Source organism: Diorhabda sublineata, chromosome 1, assembly GCF_026230105.1.
Source record: "Diorhabda sublineata isolate icDioSubl1.1 chromosome 1, icDioSubl1.1, whole genome shotgun sequence".
Lineage (NCBI taxonomy): Eukaryota > Metazoa > Arthropoda > Insecta > Coleoptera > Chrysomelidae > Diorhabda > Diorhabda sublineata.
The window spans coordinates 30,411,842-30,437,582 of NC_079474.1; the positions used below are offsets into that span (position 1 = coordinate 30,411,842).

The following is a 25,741-nucleotide window of genomic DNA, read 5'->3' on the forward strand; positions in this document are numbered from 1 at the left end:
CACCGAAGATATGCTAAAGAAAAAGTTGTGCGTATTCAGGGAGGAGAGAGTTAAAGGCTTAAACCATGTACAGGTAATGTTCACAAGGCCTCATGCAAATATTGCTATTGCTCATGGAGGTCGTAGTGATGTTACTCAACATTCACAAAGTGGAGAACATAAAAGAAATAAAGTTACTGCCACTTCCAGTTCTAAACTATATGATGACTCAAAAGTGACCACCAAAGTTTTTTGCGGAGGAACTGAAGCTATTGTAAAAAATGTACTGGGCCCAATGTATACAAAATCTGTAGTTAATGATTTATTTTTTTTCTATTTTAACAGACTCATCGAAGAAAGGAAATAGGAAGCTGCACCAAACTACTTGACTTCACATAAACACCTCATTAAAAATCTGATACTATTATAGATTGTGCTAAGACTTTACAAAACATAATCTAAGTTTAAGCTTTTTCTGCTAATACTACAAATGCAAACATGGGTAAGAACCAGTCAGCATTCACTTTGTTGAAAGATAAAAATCCAAACTTGTTGAAAGCAGGCTGTTTATGCCATGTTATTGATACGTTAGAAGTTGACGTTGAAGCAGTAGTCCTAAAAATGTATTAACATTTTTCTTCATGCGCTGTTCGGCGAGATTCTTTGAAAGATATTTGAATATATTGATGAAGAGTACAACTATAAGGATCTTTTTAGGCATGTTATTACTCGTACAAAGTGGTTTAGTTTGGCACCTGCTGTTGGTAGAGTTATTAGAAACTGGTCAGCTTTGATGGCATATTTCTTTTCAGAAAAGAACAATGTTCCATAAATAGAAAAATGTTTTTTTTGTCAGAAGAAACTCTATTGAAGTAAATGAACTTACTATAGTTCTACACTTTATTAGTAATGTGTCCGTGGTCTTTGAAGCTACCAGCAGAATACTGCTAAATGGACTAATGACAGCAGGTGAAATTTTTGATTTAATGGTTAATTTGGTTAAGTACGTAGAAAGCAAGGTAAATGATAGGTTTTATTGGTCCTTTGTATAAAAAACGTATAAAATAGTTTGATTTTTCTGAAGAAAATTCTACATCATAAGACCAATGAGCTTAAGTCATGATTTGATTTTCATGATTTAATTAGAATTGTGCATCAGCTTCATATTGAAAATGACATAGTAGACAATATATTAGAAATTTTTGATTGTAACGGATGTCCTTAAATATTTAACACAACAGAAAGAAATCGATGTTACCTCTGAGAAAAACATATTCTTAACTTCACTTGAAGTGAACGGATATTAGAAACAGCTGCACATCTGAACTTATCTAGACGGAGCTAATTGTAGCAATTAATTTTTTGATGAGAGCTGTTCGGATTATTTTGAAATATTAGAGTTAACAAGAACAAACAAAAAAATTATTGAAGCAGTGCAATCTAACAACAAATATCAATTTAATGTATACCACAAAGTGAAGTTATATAGCTATATTACTATTATATTGTTTTTTCAATTACAAAGAAAAGAAAATGAGTAAAAGCTATTTTCATACTCTCTAAGTTGTGTCCTTTTTACCGAACTTAAATTTGAATTATGAAAAAGCTTTCGCTTAAAAAATTTTCTATTTAAAAAAGAAAACAGTTGATTCAAACCAAACTTTCGTTTATTTATTATTATATTTTAATAATTTGAATAGAATTTGGTTAAATAATACTTACTTTATTAATATTAAGGTCCAGATAATACATTTTAGGAAAATGCGTTTAAAAGGTTTTTTTACAGCCTTATGTTTCTTTATTTCTATGAAGATTTTACCACTCTTGCTTTTCGAGAGGGGAGGGTAGATTGTCCCGTATTCAGCAACCAAGAATCTGGCAATGTGTAGGCATGTCTTCAAATGTTTGTTTCCGTATGATTTGCATAACTGTACCAAATTATAGTGAAATTAGATCCAGAAAAACCTGTATATTTGTCAAAGTTAGACAATGGGAAATTTTTTTGCAAAATTTGTTTCCATAAATACAAATTGAATGAGCTATTTCGAAATCACATAATTATTCACAAAGAAACAATGTAATTTATGTATATTGATGCTTTTAATTTCTTAAATCCAACACAGCTGGAATTAATGGAATTTTTGTTTTGAAATCTTGTTACCCTTATCGCGAGCTGGTGTTATAGGCTACTTAGAATTTATGATTCAAATATACTTTGAAAGTTATGCTTTTATATATTTTCTAATCATCATATCACGATCCCTATATTATTGAATACAGTCATGTAATAAATATTTAATTGTAATGATATTGAAAATGAATTAATTGGACTTCTTCTGAGTTTTTATAAAAAAAGAGAATGAACTTTGTGACTAATATCAGTAGTCGAATTTTCAAACAAAGACAACTAAATATGGTAAAAATACTTACACATTTGGAATTTGATAATTTTCAATATCTAGCCTCTTCAGGGGAGACAATCGAAATTTTTCAAATTTCTCTATTTTCCTTGGATTGCATATTTTGCTATTTTTCACGATCGAGATAAGCACTCATCTCAATATCCATTCTTCAACTTTAATATCATCTGCGATATAAATATTTATACTTCTACTTGTAGCTTATTAACTTCTACAATTCACACTTCCTCGGAAAGTTGTTACCATTCTTTGCAAGGATATAATAATATTAGAAATTGAAAAATATATTTATACAGTCTTCGAAAGATATTCTCGTTACATACATGAATATTTGTTTAGGAAGAATATTCTTTGTACAAAACATAAAAGAAAACTTTCAATCTCTTTGGTTAACAAGATAATTCGTTATTCAAGGAATTTATTTTGCATGAATAAGTATATAAAACCATTAATTTTTATAAGAATTAAAAGTCGTATTGAAAACTAAACTCCTTTCTTTATAAAACTTTTTAATTAATCTTCGCGTCTTCAATAACTGATGTGATACCAAATTAGATAAAATACTATACCTGGAGAATATTTCTACTACGTTCTCTATGTTATCTTAAGTTCTATGAATCATTTAATAATGTAGAGAGTGATAAAACCAGCTTAGTTAGCTGTACAGGACAATCAAAAAGGTTTGGCCTAGTCCTGTGTATCAACCTATTAAATACCGGTACCAAAAATGGTGACATTAAAACCAGTTTTTTTTTTGGAAATAGTTTGTTCACTTACAGTTCTACATAAAATTAAATGAGAACAAATTATTTGTCTTATATTTTTAGAAGAGTCTTATGCGAAGATTCACGAAATGTAAAATTATTTTGTGTGATATGGTTCAAAACATTCTACGTACAACGTAACATTACATTTAAAGCAAAATACCTCTGTACTGCCACCTTCTATGATTATTTCTGCATGGAATCCAGAGATTTTTTTCTTCGTAACCAATGTCTGCAGCATGCGCTTTCCGTTCTGTATAATTGCTGTTGATTTTTAAATATGGCACAGCAACTAATTATTGCTCCATATCCACGCATTGGTAACAGCCATATCTATTATACCAATAAATATTGGCCAGCACCAGTTTTTCCTTGGAAGTGAATTACATATTTTCCCAATGAACAATCTTGATGATCAACTCCTCCCATATGCTGGCAGATTTATTTCTCCTTTCCTAGGACTACTCCAACGACTAGCTCGTCCCAGTGGCTCAATATCGTCGTGGTTCGTAGCCATGATGTATACTTTGATTGTCAAATTTATAATTATAAGAATCGAGTGCTTCTTTTCTTAATAGTTTTGAAGATTTTAGTGAGCACATTTTTGCATAGTTCTCGCGTATTGTACCCGAAGCCCCAAATTTTTAAAATGTATTGGCAATTCTTGATTGGAAAAAAATTATTAAAGTACACATCGAAGTACTCTTTCCAGAGAAATTATAGTTGTAATCACTAGAGCTGCAAAGTGCCCAAAATTTGTAGCCAAATCTAATCGGCTTACCATGATGAAATGTTTCAATCTACTCGTTTTATGGCCATTATATTTAACAATCATTACATCAATGTAGAATAAACTCCCCACTGTTGATAGACTTTGTTGATGTTTTGGATTAGAGGACGCAGTTTGAAATATTTATTTTCAGAGTCTACGTAATCGTCATTGGTAAAATGTAAGACTCATTTTATCTATAACTAGGTATTTCTTGACATTGCTTTGTTCACAAATGCTAAGCCTAGATCTCCATCAATTTCAATTCAATATCAAAATTGAAGTCGTTTTTCACACTATTTGCATAGTGGATAGTTTCGGAGCGAACATGTTGACGAAAATCATCGTCTAAAATTTGTTTTAATAGTTGAAGCGGTTTAAACTTAGCTTCACTTAAAGTTTTTCATATAACTTTTCAACCTCAGTTTGCCCAGACTCAATAGTTCGTAACATGTTTTTTTAAACAGGAATTTTTTTATCCATTTTGGTTCAACTTTTGTTAGTTTTCTTGTTCTTCTACCATAACTAGTAATAAATAATCTTCACCAGCTTCATTTTCTGGTCTCTAGTTTTCAGCTTTTTCAGCTTTAGCTTCATTCGACTCTTGAGAATGTACGTGCATATCCAAAGTACCAGAAATATCATTTGTATCCACCAGACCTACAGACCAGACTCACAAAATCAGGTTAGGTTAGGTGGAACCACAACCACGTCTACCGAATCTATATTTCCCATATTCCGCCAAAACAATTCTAAGAAATTTTTTTTTCGCCATTATCTACGTCAAGTTACAGGTCAAAAAGAGCCTTTTTATATTCTATGATTTGAACTTACCTTAAGAAATTAACCGATGAAACATAACCACCAATAAATAGAGACAAATCTCACTTGTCAAAAGAAAAGAGTTGAGCGCACGCTTGGATAAATTTCGCTGAGGATCCTGGTTACCTAAATATATGACATCTAGTTTTATCAAAGAAACCAAGATTTATTAACATTCTATTGAATAAAATAGCTATGGAGTAATCCTCTTATAAAGAATCTGTTCATGGCGTAAAACTGGTATTGCGAATCTATTTGGCAAAAATGCAATGTATTAATGTGAAAAATTACGCAATAATTTGCAGATTTTTTTAAATAATAACTTCAAGAAAGAGTATAAATTAGTTGTTCTATTTATTTGACATTGATATGTCATGGGTTGAGTATTGCGTAGCCGTATCATAAGATTTTTTACTATAAGTACCAATAAAAGTGATAAAATTTGTTTTATTTCTATTTCTGTAATCTCTTTCCGACAAATCCGACAAATTTCACCAAAAATACGATATTAGGTTTTTCCATATAGTAGGTTCAAGTCTATTCTTACCAGTTTAGTTGAAGCTTGCAACGTGGAGTGTACAATCCACTGTGAATTCTAGTGTAATTATTAATGGTATAATGCAATGTAATCGTCAGAAAAAGGGTTCTTCCAGTTAATGCAACAAATAAATATTTAATTGTTAACACTTGCAGACAAACATTCATGTAAAAGTATTGATGATACAGTGGAATTAGTAGGTAGTACGATTGGTGTTGGTATTCTACGAATTACACATTTAGTAAATTACTTAGGTAAATATATGGGTTCTTCTTTAGAAAGAATTTCCGATGGTAGACACTCTATGGAAACTCTTGAAAGAAAAATCATTCCAGAAAGTATATGTTGATAGAAAGAAATTGTAATATGGAGGAGAAATAGTAGAAACGAAAGTAGAAATATATTCTATTTATATAAAACACAAATCAATGAAGTACAAGCATTAAATATATATTGGCTTTATGGAACTGTTAGTTTTTTTAGATAATTCATCTACTCATCTACTGTTTCAAATCTACCAAAAGGAAAAGGGCGCAGATCAATAATAGCTCATATCAGTAGATCATACGGTTTTGTTAAAGGTGTTTTATTGACTTTTGAATCTACTCGTTCCTTTGACTATCATGAGGAAATGAATGCTGATATTTTTCAAGTATGGTTCGCACAATTAATATATCTTCTTCCTCAGAAATATATAATATAATGGGTAATGCAAGTTACCACTCGAGAATTTTAGATAAATTTCCCATTACCAAGTGGTTAAAAAAATTACAGAATTAGTAAGTTCAAAAAATATTGAGTTACGTCCCGGTTCAGTGAGAGAAGAACTGTATTCTTCGTATTTCTTTTATAAATAGAAATAGAAAAAATATGAAATTGGTGAGATTGCAGAAAATCGTAAAATGACGGTGGTTATATCTCCACCATATCATTGTGAAATAAACCCGATTGAACTGGTATAGACACAGTTGAAAGGAAAAGATTTCTAGAAAAAATAATTGTTTTTGAATGAGTGAAGTTGAACATCTGTCTGAAAATGTGGAATTTCGACAATATACTGATGAAATGATCCCACTCATTGTGATTATAGGTTGCAGCGGTTAATTTTCTGATTTCGATTCTAATTTGGATTTGTGAAAAGTAGCTTCACTTATAATGAGTTATATCAAGTTTTCATATTGAAATTATTCTTTATGAGGCGTGAGGTTGTGCAATAATCACCCTTTGGAAAGGTTTAACTTGATCTATCAACTAAAAGAAGTGATACGCCTATGGATTACGAATGCTTCTTCATTTTATTACTCTCTCATTCATACAAATAGACTATAAGAACGGGGCATCAATCAAATGACACTTAATTAATTGGTTAAAAGAGGTCTAAAGGAACCAGCAGCTACTATATACAATATGTAGTGTAGTGGAATCTTGTTTAGTCTTCATAATATCATTCAATGGAATGTTTGGACAAATTATTGAATGTATTTTTAATTTCCATTTACATTTCCATTTTACATACAATCGTTCGTTCTTATATTAAATTGATAAAAGCTATCAAAATTTACACAAATCCAGATTTATAGCGGAAATATATGAAGTTAATGGTTTCTTGAAAAATAAGAGTCGATTGCAAATAACATTCTTGAGGAAAACAATTTACTGTGAACGATATAGTTCAACACAAAGTTAATACTTACTGAACTGAATCAGCATCTGATAATTTCATGGCTTGAAACAAAGTTTCAGTCGATTTGCTTTAGGTTTCGGAACACTGATTAAACAAGTAAATTGCAAATCTCCTTTCTTCTACAATTTCTAATCCTGACACGTTTCTTGATGATTACCAGAACGTTGATCAAAAATCGATTGTCCGGAATAATTAACAAAGGAACTAGAAATTGTAATTTGATTCGATGTTATGTAGTAGCTCTGATTAAATTTGTATGTCACATATTTTTTGAAGATTAGATTGCCTGCTCATGTTCACACATTAAATTTTTAAATATACTGAGAGTAGGAGATTCTAAATTCCTTTTCCGCAATATTAGATTACCAAGTTTACAATCTACACCTAAAAGGAAAGTTATGAATTTATATGAAAATTTTAACATCTAGATAAAGGTAACATATTATTTTCGTTCTGCAAAGCGGAGAGACCTCCATGAGAGGCAACACTTATTTGTCATAATGTTTGTTTTACTAATTATCCATACTTTTTAATGATGAATCATTATTGTTTCAATAAAAATGATAATTACAGAGTATTTTATTCAATTTATCTATTTATTTTGACTTTCCAGATATACTATAATGTTTGGAGTAGGCCTTACTAGTACAATCTGGAGTGTGCGTACTTATATCAGGATCAATAGTTTATGGTTTATCTCATCGAGCTTAGGACAAATTAGTTTGGACAAGGCTATACTAGTTAATCCTATCGTGTATAGGAAAAACTAGTTAAGCTTAGTCAAATCTAGTTTGTCCTGAGGTCATCAGGTTTAACCGGTAACATAAATAAGTTTTCACTTCATTATTTTTTAATTTTCTTCATAACGTTTATCCTTTTTAGATTAAATGATTTCAATAGTTTTGGATTCCATTCAACTAAATTATCTGGCACTAGTAGCTTTTTAAGCAGACGTACAGCAATGTATTTGTCTAAAATTCGCCTGATTAAACTCAAACTATGTTTTAGTGTGGTTTCTGACGAAGTTTATTTGACTTTAATAGACGTCCAAACGGCTGATTTACAATTTAAATGGACTCTCCTGATTTTATATTGATGTTTGTGTTTTCTTTGCATTGATAAAAAGTTAGTTTCAAATTTCATCATAATTTGATGTCTCATTAATATATATTTTTCTCTATATCCTATATTTTCATGTGCTATTATATCATTCTTATAATATTATGTTCACTCAATATGATATGAATGAAAATACACTGAAAAATATATACCCCACAAAAATTATCTCATCACCCATTACTTTTTAAATATTTTAAATAGGTTGCCTGTTTTTCAAATTTTATGATTATTACGAATAAAAACGCCAATAGATACGCCTTTTGCCATTCATTTTTATCAGTTTAATCTACACAGGACGAAAAGTTTGATTTAAGAAACATAGAAATTATCAAAAAAATTGTACAAAGCATCTATACAAAAAAATGAACGGTGCTTAAGCTAAAACCAGTTATTGAATTTCTAATAGCGTGTGTTGCCGCCCCTCGCTCTAATTACAGCTTCCATTCGTCTTGGAAGGCTTCTAAACAGGTTCTGGACATACCCTTGCGGAATGTTTTCCCAGAAGTTAAAAAGAAAATTTTGAAGATCATGTAGTGTTCATATTGGTGCCGAATGTTGCTGAATTTGCCATTCTAGATGGTCCCGACATGCTCTATTGGGTTAAGGTCCGAGCTACGTGCAGGCCAATTCAGTGGGTATCTCGACCTTTTCTAAGTACTGCCGAACTACATAGAGCACCACATGGGGCTCTAGGATATTGGATATGTACCAGTCAGCATTTAGTCTTCCATCTTTCACTAATACTAACTTCGTGCGACCCTTGAAAGAAATTCCTCCCCAAACAATGATAGAGCCACCACCAAAGCTTTCAGTTTGACAAAAATTAACCTGATCGTGCCCGTTCACTACGTCGCCTATATACTGGTACACTCCTATCTGATGATTACAGACAAAATCTTGATTCATCCGTGAATAAAATATTGGACCAATCTTGAATATTCCAATTTGCGTGTTTTCGAGCAAATTCCAATCTTGCTACTCAGTTCTCTGGTAAGACGTGGACTTCTAGCTGGCACTCTAACTCCTATACCTGCTTTTCTCAGCCTATTTCGAACTGTTTGTAGGTTTATTCGGACATTACGAGCAGCTAACAGATCTGTTTGCAGCCTTCGAGCGGTGGTATGCCTAATTCTTAACGCCGTTAACCTCAAATAACGATGATCTACTACCGAAGTTACCCTTCCGCGGCCTTGTCCGGGTCTTCTGGTTAGCTGCTCTGTTTCTTGGTAGCGAATAACAACTCTGGATATGGTGCTTTGTTGAATTGAACATCTTGTATGAGCGCCATGATTCTAGCGGCTTCTTCATTCGTCACGTCTTGTTAAATGTTGAGGCACATCCATTATTAACAAAATAAATTTTAATTTTCACTATACAATAACACAATTTGCTTGGAAAATTCTCGATCTCAATGCATTCTCCAAGACAGAAATGATTTACTCGAGCATTTTTGCTTTCAAAAAAATTTGTAAGAAATTATGATAATTTTTCACCCATGATAAGAAACCAGAAATATCTATTGAGTTGATGCATATACAGATTGTCCCAAAAAACTAAAATTAAGTATTAAAAATACCCTAAAATATCAGTGATGCGATAATTTTTGTGGGGTGGTTATTTTTCTGTGTGTATTTTGGTACAATTGGTAGTATAATTTGAAATAATGCATGCTAATGATGACAAGGTCGGTACAGTATATTTTGAGGATATAGGTACTGAAATGTATGAATGTTTGTCTTAGAGAAATTAAATCTTTAATAATTGAAAAATCCGATCTTAAGTAAAATTTTTATATATGAATCTAGTTCTTTTTCAATGCTATAAAGTTTGTACGGCCATCTGTAACATTTTCGACCAATGTTAATGATACTTCACGTTATTCTTCTCAAAATATCAAAATAGACGTTCACGTATGCGAAAATATTCTCATCTAATATTTATACTTTATACATTTGAATCTTTATCACTATACATTTCACTTTCAGATGTATCATATATTCTCCACACTCCTTTGGATGTTATTATTTTCAAAGAAATTTGTACCTCACATAATAATATCTCTCTCCTCTTTAAAAGTAGGTACTATTATTTTTTTAGCTATTTACATCCCATGTTATAGATACTCAGGTTTAGGCCTTTCTGTATATTATTTGAAAAATAATATAAGCAGTTAATCTTTTATGTTACTATAGTATCAAAAAATTACTATTGATCAATTTATAGCATGATTATACTGAGCAAATCATTTCTTACATTTTTACATTTGAGACAAAGATAAGGAAGTTATGAATAATGAAAGAGAACAAACAAAAACGTATGCTGATTTATAAGAATACGTTCACAAAAAGATCTAATTTCTTACAACCTGGATGAATGGAAAAGCTAAGAAAACGTTTTTAATATAAAATCATCCACAGGTGAATGAATACACAGCTAGAAATTTTTTATAGGAATTTATATGAAATCGTTTACATATCAAACCAACTCAAATATTCACTAAAAACTATTTAATTTAAGTTTTGAAATATTAGAGAAAAGCTTGAGACATCAAAAATAATAACATTAATTAGGTACCTTTAAATAAAAAATTTTTTGAATTACCAATTCCTCCACTTCAGCCTTTATCTATTTATTAGAACTATGTGGTATATTTTCAGGACAAACAGTGTGTGAATAGGGATGAGAATAATAACTATAAACTTAATGAAAGTATTAATTCTACAAGAGTCGGGTAGTAAACCAAGCAACCTTTTTTGTTATTAGTACCCATAGGAAGTGCCCATGAATTCTAATTTTATAGTTCCGCTTTATCTAGAATTTTTTGTCAAAAAATTAGCATATTTCGAAGCATATCTAAGAAAGCAGCTATTCAGCTTTTACGATTCAGATATTTTGTAAAATAATAGGGAGATTATCCTATTAAGTAAAGTTAATTATAATAATTTAAGTATTACGCTCTGAAAACATGATAGTTCGTGTGTTTGTTCTTAGCTGTTTCTTTGAAATTTGATAAAACCAAATACATCGAAACATTTAATAAATTTTTAAAAATTTCCAGCTTTTAGTTTCATTTCGTAGATTCTCAATATAATTATAATAAATTATCAGAATTTCATTGGAATTCGACCATAGATTCCAACAAACTGTTTCCTTTCTTTGACTTCAGCATACAATCTTTCAATAACTGAAGAATGGTATACGAACTTAATTCATACAGTTGCATAGATTTTGATGCAATAAATTGGGAAGTGAGTAGATGACGTAGAAATGATACTATGACATAAAAAAAGTTCTCATATGACCACTCCTTTCTGAGTTCTGAGTTCTAGACATTTAAAGGTGCCAAATCAGAGCTTGTATTCAAGTATATTATCTAAAATATACTTTCTAATATTATGAATTTTTTATGGATGATTAATGCCCAATAGTTAACAGTCTGTAACTTTTAGAGTGACAACCTTGTACAATCTAAAGAAACAAAATGAATTTTTAATAGAATTTTCAATAAAAATGTACTCTATGTTTAACTCGATAAAATTTATGTACATATGTATATTTTTAAACACAAGGAATGAAACGATCGATAGAATAAACTTCCATTGTGATGCCATAAAGCAGAATTTTGGAATACCCTTCCAAGTTCAAACTCCGGAAGTGTGTGGAAGTGCAAGGCGCTCACACTGAATATTTATTATAATTTTTTTTCTGTTTTTATTTGATGAGTTGTAGGCTAACTAAATTTTCCTCTCCACATTTCAATTTTTTCCTCATGTACACGATGTTTGACAGTATGCAGTTCAATGTTTGTTTATGTTTTAATACCTCTTGTAAGTATTTTCAATAAATAATCACAATTTATGATAATATTCCACAGAATGTCTCTTTATGGTGAATGGTTTTGTCAACATGTACCATAAATTCGTCGAGTTAAATAAAGAGCACTTTTTTGTTGATAAATTAAATAAAAATTAATTTTTGCTTTATGTTTTACGGGTTGTCCCTGGCCTTCGAATAGTAGTGCAGTGCAATTATTTCAAATACACTACATGGACATACGTGAACATTTATTGAAAATGCATAATATATAATTCAGAAAATACACTTAAATAAGTTCTGAGTTCGCAACTTCAAATGCCTATAACTCAAAAACGAGGGGTTGTATGAGTTTTTTTTTCATGTAACACAATTAATTTAACGACATATACTCACTACCAAATTTTTGTCCCATATATTAGCTTCGTACTTATGAGGAATAGTCTTGTAACTAGAGCATTTTATTTTCAATAAATAAGCATACATTTCCTTGATTTTCATTTATTTTGCGTTCATGATACCACTCGAGTAAACATCCGAGTTTGTATCTCTATTCAACAAGTTTTGTTCATTAAGAGACTTTCGTTTTCGATAGCGGCAATATTCAAGGATGAAGAAATGTGGATAATAACTATATAATAAGAAGGCCTCAATTTATGTATCAGTTTTTTAAATTTCAGGGTAAACGGAAAAGAGTTGTTCTCTATTTAAGGACGCTTTTTATTCAAAGCAAAAATATTATAAAGATTTTATTGTTATGAACAATAGTTCATGACTTGTGCCGTGAAGCCAATCCTGTCCGGTTGTAATGGAATTCTAAAGTTTCACGCATTTACGACGCTTTGATGATTGTTTTATCACAGCAGATATTCGTTTGTCAGTTTATTTTCTAGAATCTTTGAGAAATTCGTTTTGGGTATGTAAAGGATTTTGTTTAGCGAAGTTAGTTTATAATAAATAGTCATAGTGAAAGGAACGAAATAGAAAAGTAACTAATTAATTATTGTAGAAATGAGTTAGTTCTAGTTTTGGTGCTTAAATAAAATAAGTAAGGAAAAGATAGTGCTTAAAAATTCACCCCACTGATAGAAATAGTATAAAAAAAGAAGAAAAACATTGAATTGTGATTAAATATTTCTCTAAGTAAAATTCATACATTTTCATGAAATAAAGTTTGCTTAATATTTTTACTCTGAAAAAAAAAGTTTCAAGGTCTGATCCATCGCGTCAAACTTCCTTAAAACACTTATGATCCTTCTTTCATGAGTTTTTATTTATAGCTTTTCATATGTCCATGTTCTGTGGATATACATTAGATACATAAGTAACAACTTGATGGAATTTACCAATTAATCATCCAGTTTCTTGTTGAGTTTACCTTACAGTATCTTTTATTTCATTTAAAATAATGCATATATACTTATAAATTAAATTCAATATTGTTATGCTTTCATTTAAAGTTATATTAATTCTCTTTCGATTAACATTGTTGAACTATAACCCAAAACTGTAAATGAAGTACTAAAGCCAAATATACATACCTTTGTTTCCGTTTAATTCCAGAATCTACTAGAACTATTAATTACCTCAACTATACGCAAGAACAACAAACTAAAAACTTAATTAACTTGATAACTTGCTGTCATACACGGAGATGTTGGTTTAACAATTTAATACCAAACAGCAGTTCACCCTTTATATTATATATATTGTATAGTGTATAGTGACCCTTTCACCGCACAATGCATATCAAACCTGACCCCGTAATATAGACATATGAATAATGGATTGTCAACCCTCAAATGAGCTAACGACTTTAATGTAACTAATATGTTTGACTAATTATGGAACTGCCCTTCGTGCGTATGATCCATGAACTGAATTTATATAAATAAGAGACAGAATAACTGTTATAATTATATAAGTACCTTATAGATTTTGAGTCTTATTCGACATGTGACTTATATTAACTCGTGGCCATAAATAACGCACCACCCTTTATTTTAATATCAAAACCTAAAATGTTAATCTTTTTTTCAACCACAAAAAGTTAGTGTCTTGAATGTTATCGATTAAATGTAGCAAAATTTCTTTTCAGCAAAACTATTTTTGTGGTTTCTTAAAATTTTAATTTCATGCATATTTTGTTGTTTCTTTTATTCTATTGTTGTACCAACTTGTGGACAGCAATAATTTAAGTCAATCAAGGTGTGTTAAAGTCAAGACTAGTTAAACAAAATATGAATAGACTTAGGCAGTTAAGTGAACGCGAAACTGAAAGAATAGCCGAGTTAGTTGGGAGGGAAAAAGTTATTATGTAGTGGCAAATCTGTTTTGCGTACACCACACAACCATTGGCAGATTGTTGCAAAGATTTCGAGACACCGCTTCACATTCTAGGAGGCCTAAACCAGGACGTCCTTCAGTTTTAACTCCTCGAGATGACCGTTTTTTGCAATTAAATTCATTAAGAAATCGGTCAAAGACAAGTGTCGAGCTCAACAGCCTTTTACGAGAATCCCGAAATGTAAATATCTCTGATAGATCAATAAGACGACACCTTCAGAATGCTGGCCTCCACAGCAGAAGAGCTCTTCAGGCACCTTTCCTAACCAGGCAGTATCGTGTTGCTAGACTAAGATTTGCAAGGCAGCATTAAGATTGGAATTTAAAAAATTGGTGCCAAGTTTTATTTACTGATAAGACAAGAATCAGTCTAAGAGGTCCAGATGGACGTAATCAAATTCGAAGACAGCGAGGAGAAAGATTTTGTGGCGCAGTCTTGTATTATTCCCAGGGAGCCGTTCCAAGAAGGGTCTATCATGTTTTAGGGAGGAATTTGTTTTGATGCCCGCACAGAATTAGTGTCTCTTCCTAGACCCGTCCTTGATGCAGAAAGTTACATAAATGACATTCTTGAAAATCACGTCGTTCTTTTTGGGCCATTTATTGGTGATAATTCCCGTTAAATGTATAATAATGCTAGACAGCACGTTGCGGCAGATGTTCTGGATAACCTAAACGAAGTAGGAATTCCTAGCCTGGACTGGCCATCAAGAAGTCCAGATATGAATCCTATCGAGCATATCTGGGATATTTTAAAAAGCCGCATTCGTCGTCGAAATCCATTTCCTCACAATTTAAATGAGCTTGAGCAAGCGACATTAGAGGAGTGGGAGGGAAATGTTAGAGCACCTAATTGAAAGCATACCTAGGAGAATGTTAGCAGCAATTTCATCCAGAGGCGGAAATACACGCTACTAGTATTTTAAAAGAAGGAACATTATTGTTTAGAATGCAAGTTTTATTTTTAAGAAAATTTCGTTTTATTGCATTGTTTCTATTTTTATTTTTCCGCTCATCAAAAATCACTCAAAATTACTACAAATTCCTTATTATTGCGTCAAAATGATTAAAAAGAAGTTGAACAATAGATATATTAATTTAAAATCATTAAAAAAATTATTCTCAAAAATCCGGGTGGTGCGTTATTTTTGACCACGAGTATGTGTACGTCTACTTCATACATCTGAGTTAAATTATGATAATAGAAATGATGTTACGACTAATACTCATAAAGTAGAATCTTTTCAAAACTAAAACAAATTAAAGTTTCCAAAAAATATTTACTGTTCTCTATTGATAATATTATTTGCAGAAGATTAAATAATTTCATAATAACGGTTCCTGATATACAACTAAAACAAAAAATATAGTTTTTAGATAAATGTCTTTCCGAATTCCAGTTTTGATCATTTAAATTTAGTACTAGCTGTCCCCCGTCCGCTACGCGTGGCGTAAAATATAGATAGAGCTATTAAATTTTGTTATAAGTAGAATATAAACGGATTTTACCAAATTCTCGCACGCGGATGATAAATTAGAATCTTATAAATTAATGATTTCACAAAAAAAGAATAACACAGTTTTCTGCATCACCCATGAGATGCGATAGGATGTGTCCCCTTTGTTTAACATGGCGGGATCCTCTGTAGGCTTATACCATGGACGCCAGCATTAATACCATTGTTTGGAATAATTCTTTTATATCTAATATATAGCATGGGCTCAAATCTTTTCAATACTTCTCAATTTATTTTCTTACTCAGGGATCCCGCATGGACCAATGTATTTTTGCATATAACTTAAAAAATAAATAATAAGTTAAGTTATTTTGACTTTCTATCGACAAATTATACTCATGATTCATTTATAAGTGAATATCAAATATTACAGTGAAACTAGATTTCTTTTTTGCTTTAACATGATTTTATTGTAATAACTTTAAAAAATGGTAAATACAATTTTCATAGATTTAACTTCATAATTGAGTTGAGATTATTTGTAATTGCCTGGCAGGCGGAATTTGATTGAATTTGTTTTTAGTCCTGAAAATAATATTTGTATATAACCAAGTTTCAATTTTATAGCAGCTACAGATTTGAAGTAAGAGATTTCTTTTATACTTAACGCCCTCGCGTTGTGTTGGTGTTATTTCGTAAAATTTGTTTTTGGGAAATTTTATTATTTCAAAACGAATATCTTAACCAAGTCTTTAATCTATAAGAGCTATAAAATAAAAACATGAATTTTTTTAATCCAACTCCCCCGCAATTCCTTCATATGGTTCAGGAGATATCGTGATTACTACAAAAATGGGATTATTGCTTATGGAGTTATTCTTGAAAAAACCAGTCTTCTATTTTCTCGATATGACAAACATTTTTCCTTTTCAAATTTAGCAATTTTTAGTAGTTGGAATTTTGTAGAGTTTCTATTTTCAACCAACTAAAAATTTCATGTTTCGTTAAAGAATTAGAAAGCTGCTTTACTAAAAATATATTATGGTAAGGTGAATTATCTATTATTTATAATGAGTTTCCTTGATATGGTTAGAAGTTGATAATATATTGAATTTTTACTAAAATTTTTTCTTTAATCTTTTTGTTCTATTGCTAATGACAAATGGCTGCATTGAGTTTAGACCTTTTTCTGTGATTAGAAGCACCAACTGAGTATATATAATCGGCGTTTATACTATGTGCATGTATTAATTTTTATTTTTTCAATATACACACATACACACACATCTGCTTAAATCAATTAGCTAAGAATTTCGGTGTGTTGAATTCGATTATTTTGAAAAACATTAGATTAATCAAATTCAAAATTCAATATTCAAATTGACGCTTAGAACAAATATTTATTTGAATTTATTCTAGTTACTATGAAAATCGTTATTAATTTCCATTCATTATATTATGGGAGACATTAAATTCTTTATAGTTTAGATAAGAGTAGGTTTTTGTGAATGATGTTGACTATTGATTTGTTAGTTTATAAAAGAAATTAAATTCTTATAGGCTACGTCGTTATGAGTGGAGATGACACATTTATTGATTCGATTATGAATGACATTAAATTAGGCCGTTATTAGTGAAGTTCAATTTAGTAGGTTCGGTAAGGTTAATAGGCTAGTTGACAAAATTCGGAAATTAGTTTAAGACTATAACTTAGCAACTATTTCACCACAAAAATATATTATTTTAAGAAAAATAGCTTTTTTATGTTAGTATTTTGAATTTTTAGAAATGAACTTGAAATTGACTGCAAAAAAGGCCAACATGTCATGGCGTCTTGAATGACGTTACACCTCACGAAACATCTGTGTTTGTTAATGACAGTCAATTGTGTTTTTTTATAAATAATGAATTCCTCGAATAATGAATTATAACTACTGTATAGTGCCCCAATGTGGAAGTACAACGATAAAAACGTCAGAAAAATTATTCATATACGTTCCAAACAATAAAGGAATACAAAGAAAGTGGTTAAAAATGACAAAGAGGCGATATGCTCTTACTTTATCAACTAATTCCACAAAATATTTCTGTGAAGATCACTTTGATGTATCAAATAAAGCTTGATGTATCTATTTATAATTGTATAGTGAGAATGAATTTTGAAAAATCTACCATAATATACCACACATAGCATATAAAACGTTATGATATAATTAAGTTAAAGTTATTGAAACTATTGTATTCGCTAACATCAAAATCAGTTAAGTATTTTCATTCCACAGTGGGTAAATTCGACTCTCTGACTGGTAACTGCTAATTAAATAAGACTTTGTTTGTTCTTCACATAATACCTAAATATAAGTTTTAACACTGCGGACTTCCAATGAACAAAAGTAGTTGTTTATTGCAAAAAAATTGTAAAGCACAACGGCGTTAATTTGGCTCAAATTACTGCAGTTTGCTTTGTTACATCCTGATTCCATGGCAAATTATACCTGTCTTTCAAGATTAAACTAATAAACTTTATACGAAAATGACAGCTAGAACATAGCGTTTCGTGAGGTGTGACGTCACGCTTTTCTAAAAATTTTATTAATCTTTTATTATTTTTGTAGAAAATTTGTTTTTACTAATTATCATGGTTAATCATTAGAAACTCAAAGCCATCCAATTTATTCTTACTGGAAACAAACCTATTGGTTGCCGATGGCGTTGAATTTCTCCTACAAAATTGATCAAATTAATAAAGATGTGCATATATTAATCCACTAAGAATAGACGATTTTTTTATTTGTCAAAACTGGCAAATTTATAATTTGCCCTTTATAAATGTCGCTAATGAACACCTATCAGGATATACTTTGCTATCGCTTTTGTGAGAGATTATCCGATTGGTGAGTGACCTCTTCGACTGACCACTTTACTATTTATCATAATTTAAACAAGGAATTTCATATACTATGCAAGGCGATTTATTGGTTGGTGTTTCATCTTTTATTTTAGTAACAATAGATTAAATATTAAGAGTTTGACTGTACCACAATATCATATCAATCAATAATATCTCAATATTGTGTTATTCAAAGATTCTAGAAATCTTAGGAGTAACTAATTTTATATATGGTGAGGTGCATATATAGGTGAGACAGAAATAGATATCGGTACGATGTCAAAGTCAGTGTCATTTCTTTTATACATAATTCGTTTAAAAGATATGAAAATTTTCAATATTAATGTCCCGAGTGCATGTCAAATTGTCGATAATTTAATTTTCTCGAGTGCGCGAATGCGCACGAGAGGAAATTATGAGACAATTTGACATGCACGAGAGGGCATTTTGGCAGACTATTTCCTGAGAAAAATTTAATTTAAAATAAACAATAATTGTTCCTTTTCTTAAAATATAAAATTAAAACCAAATGATGTTTATTAATCCTAGACGAAAATTTGGCACTAGTGCAAATTATCGATAATTTGCACTAGTGCAGTATTATCGCTGAAATTTGATCGTTGCTAGGTAAACATAAAATATTACAGCTTTTTGGTTGGCTTAAATTTTTCGAAGGAAATAGTCAGTTAATTAAAATTTTATTATCTTCGTTTCTAATAAATCTAGTGTCAGGAAAGGGTAACGATTTTTCAATATTCTCCTCTTCTTCTTCTCGCCTATCTTCACATAGGCATCGAAATCGAAAACGTGGACAATGACAAAACTTCATGGAAACGTCCTATCGACTTTCGAAGTCAAAGGACATACTTGACAGTGGATAAAGCAATAGAGACACGGTGACAGCTATTAAAGTGGAACGAACCAGGTATGCCGTACATGTGTACATACCACATGAATTAGCCTACCTGAAAATATTATGACAACCAATACGAAGATGAAGATGAAAGTCTAAAATGGAAACAAGAATCAACAAAAGGATGTTAGTGCAGGATGAAATTTGAAAAAGTCGAGGCTCATATATAGTAAATTGAATAGAAATTGATTTCCTCTTATACTTCTTTCTCATTCTCTATTCAGGGATCTTGAATTTTTAATGATATGATTCCATTTAGACTCGGAAAATGTTTGACTGATTCGAGTTCAAGAATAATTAAAATTTAAATGAATGCATTTTTGAAAAAATAGCTGAAATAACTGTTAACATTTCATCTATTACCCTCTAATTTCATAATGCTTCCGATTGTCATCGGTTAATAATTTTATTATAAAGGTTTGTTCTTCCGAAAGCGAAATAATTCATAATTTATATAAAAAAAGCACTCAACACATGTTGAATCTACTAAAATTTGTGATAACGAATACACAGGACAACCCTACATCGAGAAATATACAAGGATGATCCCCATCGCCAAATGCAGATTTTCAGAATTTTCAGACCATCTTTTTATTTAAGTTGATTACTTCAAGATGACATCGCCATATATTAATTGATCAATAAATTTTCAAAACGATCTGATACTTCTTGGAAACTGTCCGAAACCTCCAAAGAAATACGGAAAGTTGTCGAATTATTGAGAAATTACTTACAAATACACCATGAAAGTAATGCAGGAGACGTAGTAGCAATTTAAGTGTTAAGAAATTTGATATACTATTTTTTATCCAACTAGTAAGATCAGTTTTATCCTTTAGTGCGTTCTAAGCTTCCGTCTATGTAGTCTGAAAGCTTTCTGGTGAAATAAAAACTTTTAAACAACTTCCGAAAGTTATATTCGTTGATAAATATTCGAAAATTCTTCTTGTAATGATCTTCCTTTCAATTGAAACTTAACTACAAGCTGTGAAAGAGTATTCATTAGAGATCGAGGGATAGGTAGTGATATCGCTTTGGATGTGTTCAGGCTCGATTGATCCTGTTTGTATATTTCAATTGAACTTTTTTAATCATAAAATATTATTTTTTTCACGTATAGTATCACAAAAGCGAAACAAATGTCATAATTGATCATATTTTTCTTCAAGTTAACAGAAAATTTGTTGCAATACTGTATATTATTGATCGAGGAAATGATTCTATTGTGGGTATGAAACAGTTTTTTTTTCATTTTTTATTTGATCCTGAGCTAGCTTATCGTGCGGTATGTAGTTGTCATGGGGGTCACGATATAATTTTTCCTCCACGCCTTTCTTTCTTCCGTTTGCTCTTTTATTCCTCCCTGTTCTATGCCCTTTATTCCTTTTATCACAGCAACTTCTACTATATTTTCAATGCATGCTTTTCTTGTTCTGCATCCATAATTTTTACCTGCTGTTCTGTATTCCAATGTAATGATTTTTCCGTTGCATTTAATAATTTACCCACTTCTCCTATTTTTTATTTATTTCCTGCTGGTCTTTCATATTATAGTAATTTATTTCAAAATTATAAAGTTGCCATACTCGAATTAAAAACTATTGTTTGAAATGTTGTTTACAAAGTGTAATGGATTGATTCAAAAAGTTTCTAAATGTATGTGTTCCATCGCATATGAATAATATAATTAAATTATGTCTATTCGCATATTTCAAATATTTCACCAATAAACTAATAGTTATAATGTGGTTTTCTGATCATTACATTATTCCATATAATATTTCAAAATATCGAAAAAAGTAATTTACATAACAAGTTCGACGGTATTACTTTTTGGGAAGTTCGAAAAAACATTTTCCCGTCATGTTATCTACATAAAAAAAGTGAAGCACATTTCTTCATGAAGCAATGGTTGCTTCGTTATATTTTACTTATCAGATCACGACACTTTCATTTTAAACACTATTGTCTATGAATACGAAAAATCATGTGTTAAAATCCTGTCAACCCTGTCAACCTTTTTTATATAAGAAAATGAATATTTAATAAAACGAAACCTTTTCCAATATCCTTTCGCATCAAATAAAAAATATCTACTTCGAGTATCACGAAGGATTATTCGTTTTTCATTGTTTGGGTCGAATGAGTAAAAGTCGAATGAGATCCTTATCCGCTATTGGGATTACGTACCTATATATTAATTAACTGTAATCTTACAGGGATGGTTTCATTGTCAGAAAGATTTGATTTGGTAGTATGTAGTTTGTAGTATTTTATATAATACTCTAGGAGTTTTAGTCAGTACAGTAACTGTAATTTAGTTTTGTTCAGTGTTTTTGTGAGGAAGTAAACTAAATTCTAATGAACACGCCCAATTATCGGCGTTGAAAGTTTTAATTGGGCTACTTTGTCTAGCTCAGCTTTAAAATTTTACCCTATTGCCATATCCAATCAGTGGCAACTCGTAATAATATATTCTAATATTTTCATAAAAATTTGCCTTGTTATTGAGTTATATTAAAGCAATGCGTAAAATTGATAATACGTACAACAAACATTTTCGGAAAAATCTGTGCTTAGACCGTTGTGAGACAGGTTTCTTTAACCCTACTCGAGCGGGTAATGGTGCTAAGCTACCATCTATGAGAAATGCATGAACGCTTCTAAGGCCGTATCCTTTCTGGTCAAAGAGATCAACTATATCTCTTGTAGTTCGGAGAGGTGAAAACTGAAAACAATTTGAGTTTTTATGAGATATCATCTGTGGACGACGGTGGGATCGATCTTTGCTATGTACGACACGATCTTTGAATAGACGAATATGAGACAATCATTTCGATGTTAGAGCTTGGAATGGTCTCTAGACGATGTACGTAAATGGTGTACATAATAAAATATATGAGTATAGAATGTGCCATTCACCATCGAATATCAAAAACTGTTTCTTCGAATGAAACTGTTATGAAAAGTTGCATGAGTAAATTTATTCCATATACTTTTTCCGTTGTAATGGGATTAAGCTTCTCAAATAAAAAGAATGTATTTTAAGAATTGATGAATAAATTTGATTTCGTATAATTAAAGGAATTAAAACGTGGAGCTACTCAGAAAGATTATCAACTCAAATCATTTTTTGAATTATTTTATTGTTATAGCTCTTATAACTGAGAGAAAAGCGAAATGAATTCTAATGATAGTAAATTATTGCAACAGACTTGGGAGTCATTAAGAAACATGTGCTTCACGTAACGAAATTTTAAAAGATCTGGAAATAATAGAAGTACAATGAACAGGATGCTGCAAAATTTAATGAGAGAATCGTGAAAGATGCTCCAAAATCAGGACGTCCAGGAATAACTACTCTGTGATTCACACACTATATAAGCTAGAGGATCTGGGAACAGTACGTTTTGTTTCTCTGTTTCAAGAGTATTCCCAATAATTTTGGCCCACTGTCAGAATAATAGAAATTTGACCAAATTACACACTACTCCAAATAAGTGATATACAAAAAGGTAGAGAGAAATTATCAGAATTTTTCCCTGCTCTACAATGGTTAACTAAGCCACTCATCAGTCAAACATCACAACAAAAAGCTCTACAACGTTAAAGTTAAGAATTATAAATAAGAATTGTCGACAGGTATGATTATAGAAAAAGCTTCAGCGTCCTCTCATATATGGAAGGTCAATTTTCAAACTAGATATGTTAAAGTAAAGATTTTGTAAAAACAAAAATTATCTGCCTATTTCTGCCCGTGAAAGCATGTAGAGTGATACCAAATTTGACGTATTTCTTCTACAAAGTCATCCTGAACTTAACGAGGAAAAAATTTTTTTCAATGCTGACAACTCCAAGCAAGCTTCATTTCAATATAAAAAAGATAGAGTAAATGGGAAACGAGGGGATGGAAAGGAGTATATTTGCACCAGACCCAGAAAAATTCAGCTCTTCTCAAAAGAAACAGCAGAGATAATCATTGACAAATACTCGTACTACATGCAATCCATGATGCATAAAACTATTGTTATTTGGTGCTGAAATAGTCCAGAAGTTGATTCTCCCAGTTGGAATATTGTCGGATGAGGCACAGGAAAGTAGAACTTAGACTTTCAGGATCAGACACTCGCAGAAAATATCTCGTACATGAGCCTGGAACCAGAGAAAAAGCACCTGGAAATCAGTGATGTAGTTAAGGGACTGTTAGTCCAATTTCCTTGAATTTGAAATCGTTCAAAGTGAACAACTTTGTCACTGAATTTTCAATTGTAAGCATCATTTAATTTCAATATACATTTCAAATATCAACTTGTTGCAACTTTCATATTAACTACCTATCATAAAATTTTCATGAATTCTTATCTTGCCAATAGTAATTCAATTCCTCATCAGTTCATTAATTTTCTTGAAAATTCCAATTAAAACAGTTCAACTTGATGAATTTTTTACTCTGAGTCTATTGAGATTTATTCGAAGCTCAACTTCACAAAATATTAGGAGACAGACGTTTGAAATATTTTTTTTATGACAATCCAAACACCAAAGTATTTTCAAGCGAAGCAGTTTTGTTTAAGAGATTTAGTAAATCGTTACAATTATCGCTACTGGACAAACCACACCCAGCGTCTTAAAAAATTAATGTTTGGGTAGGAATAGTCGGGGAAAGATTAATTGGTACTTATTTCTTTCGTTAAAATTCTGCTGGCATTTCTTTATATGGCGGTGTTTCCGGACCTAATTGCGCTATTTTCTAATGCAACTGATAGGAAAACCCGGCCACCTAGTTCATCTGATCATAACCCTCTCGACTTTTTTCTAAAATAGACTTACGTAACCGGAGAACTTAAAAGATTTAATAGATGAAATGAATCGTAAGTCTCCACATATGACGGTTTATTTGTTTGACTCATGTCAAAAGACGTGAAATAAAATGAATAGTTTCATGTGTTTCCACATGATCATTGTACGTTCTATGAATTTTGTACATTACTCAATAATAATCTTAATCAGTAATACTCGTGACGTTACATATCTTCCATATATAGTGAAGAAAATAAAAAGTAATAAGAATCTTAAATTGGGGCGCTCCTGCGATTGCAAGTATTCCTTGGGGCTTCCTTCATATACACTCGGTTAAAATGCATTAAAGTTTCCAAACTGCAGCGGAAATTATAATTTCTAATTCTATTTATAGAATCTGTAGGACCAATTCAGAGAATCAAAATCAAATTTACATTTTATGACATTTTTAAGTATTGGAGAGTAGTTTGGAAAGAAATATGCTTTTGTGGGTCATTTAGCGAACTCGTAATAAGAAAAAAAGTTTCTGAAGTTTCTTCTTTATGTTTACATCAAATATTACTTATGCGGGAGTCGAAACTTTCGATTGTTATGTTAAGTATAAGAACTTAAACTTTGTATTACTGAAATTTGCATTTTCGTGCTTGTAAATCAAGAAAAAAATATATTCAAATCCAAGTTGTTACTCCTATCCGTGATATATAAATTGGAAATTAACCCAGTGATGGGAAAATAATACAAAACAATTGCGTGGTTGTGAAAAGCACGATCAAGATTAATGTCTCCCCGAGTTTCTATTTAAAAAACCACTCATCATAAAAGTGTTACTTCGAGAAAAAAAAATCACCTTGCAAAGTTTCTCATGATTAAATATTTCGGCCTATTCTTATTTCTTTAAAAATTCGAGGCACACAAAGCATAAAATGATAATATTAATGATGTTCTTGACGTTAAATTATTTCGAAACATAGGTTTTTTGGAAGTACACCATTTTGGTAGGAGATACCAGACATGTTAATTATTCAAACGTTGTACACTTCTCGAATTCTTTGTTCTGTACTCTTTTTTTCTAATTTATATTTCACGCAGATGGGATCCAATTATTTGTTCACTTTCTATAGCTTTTAAAACCATGAATAATTGCATAACATCTGAATTTCAGCTGAATTTTCCAATTGATATAGGTTGAACAAAAGGTCATTAATTTACCAAAGAGATATTTAGTTAAGGTAGACATTAGATTATACATTTATTATGACAAGATAAGAGAATGAATAGACAACATGGAAGTGTGAAGGAAAATAAATAAACCAAAAGAATTTTCGAAAAATAAGAGCGGAATAATGCAAATAAAGAGCAAAGATGAGCATTTGAATGAATATTGTTACAAATGATAAGAAAATAGATTCAAAGCTAAAAAAAATCTT

General features: G+C 30.8%; 1 protein-coding gene across 2 annotated transcripts in view; it reads left to right on the top strand.

Moving 5' to 3' along the window:
* The window catches only part of LOC130442977 (diuretic hormone receptor-like), a 216,880-nt gene that overhangs the window by 29,508 nt on the left and 161,631 nt on the right, over nucleotides 1-25,741 (top strand). The window lies entirely within an intron of this gene.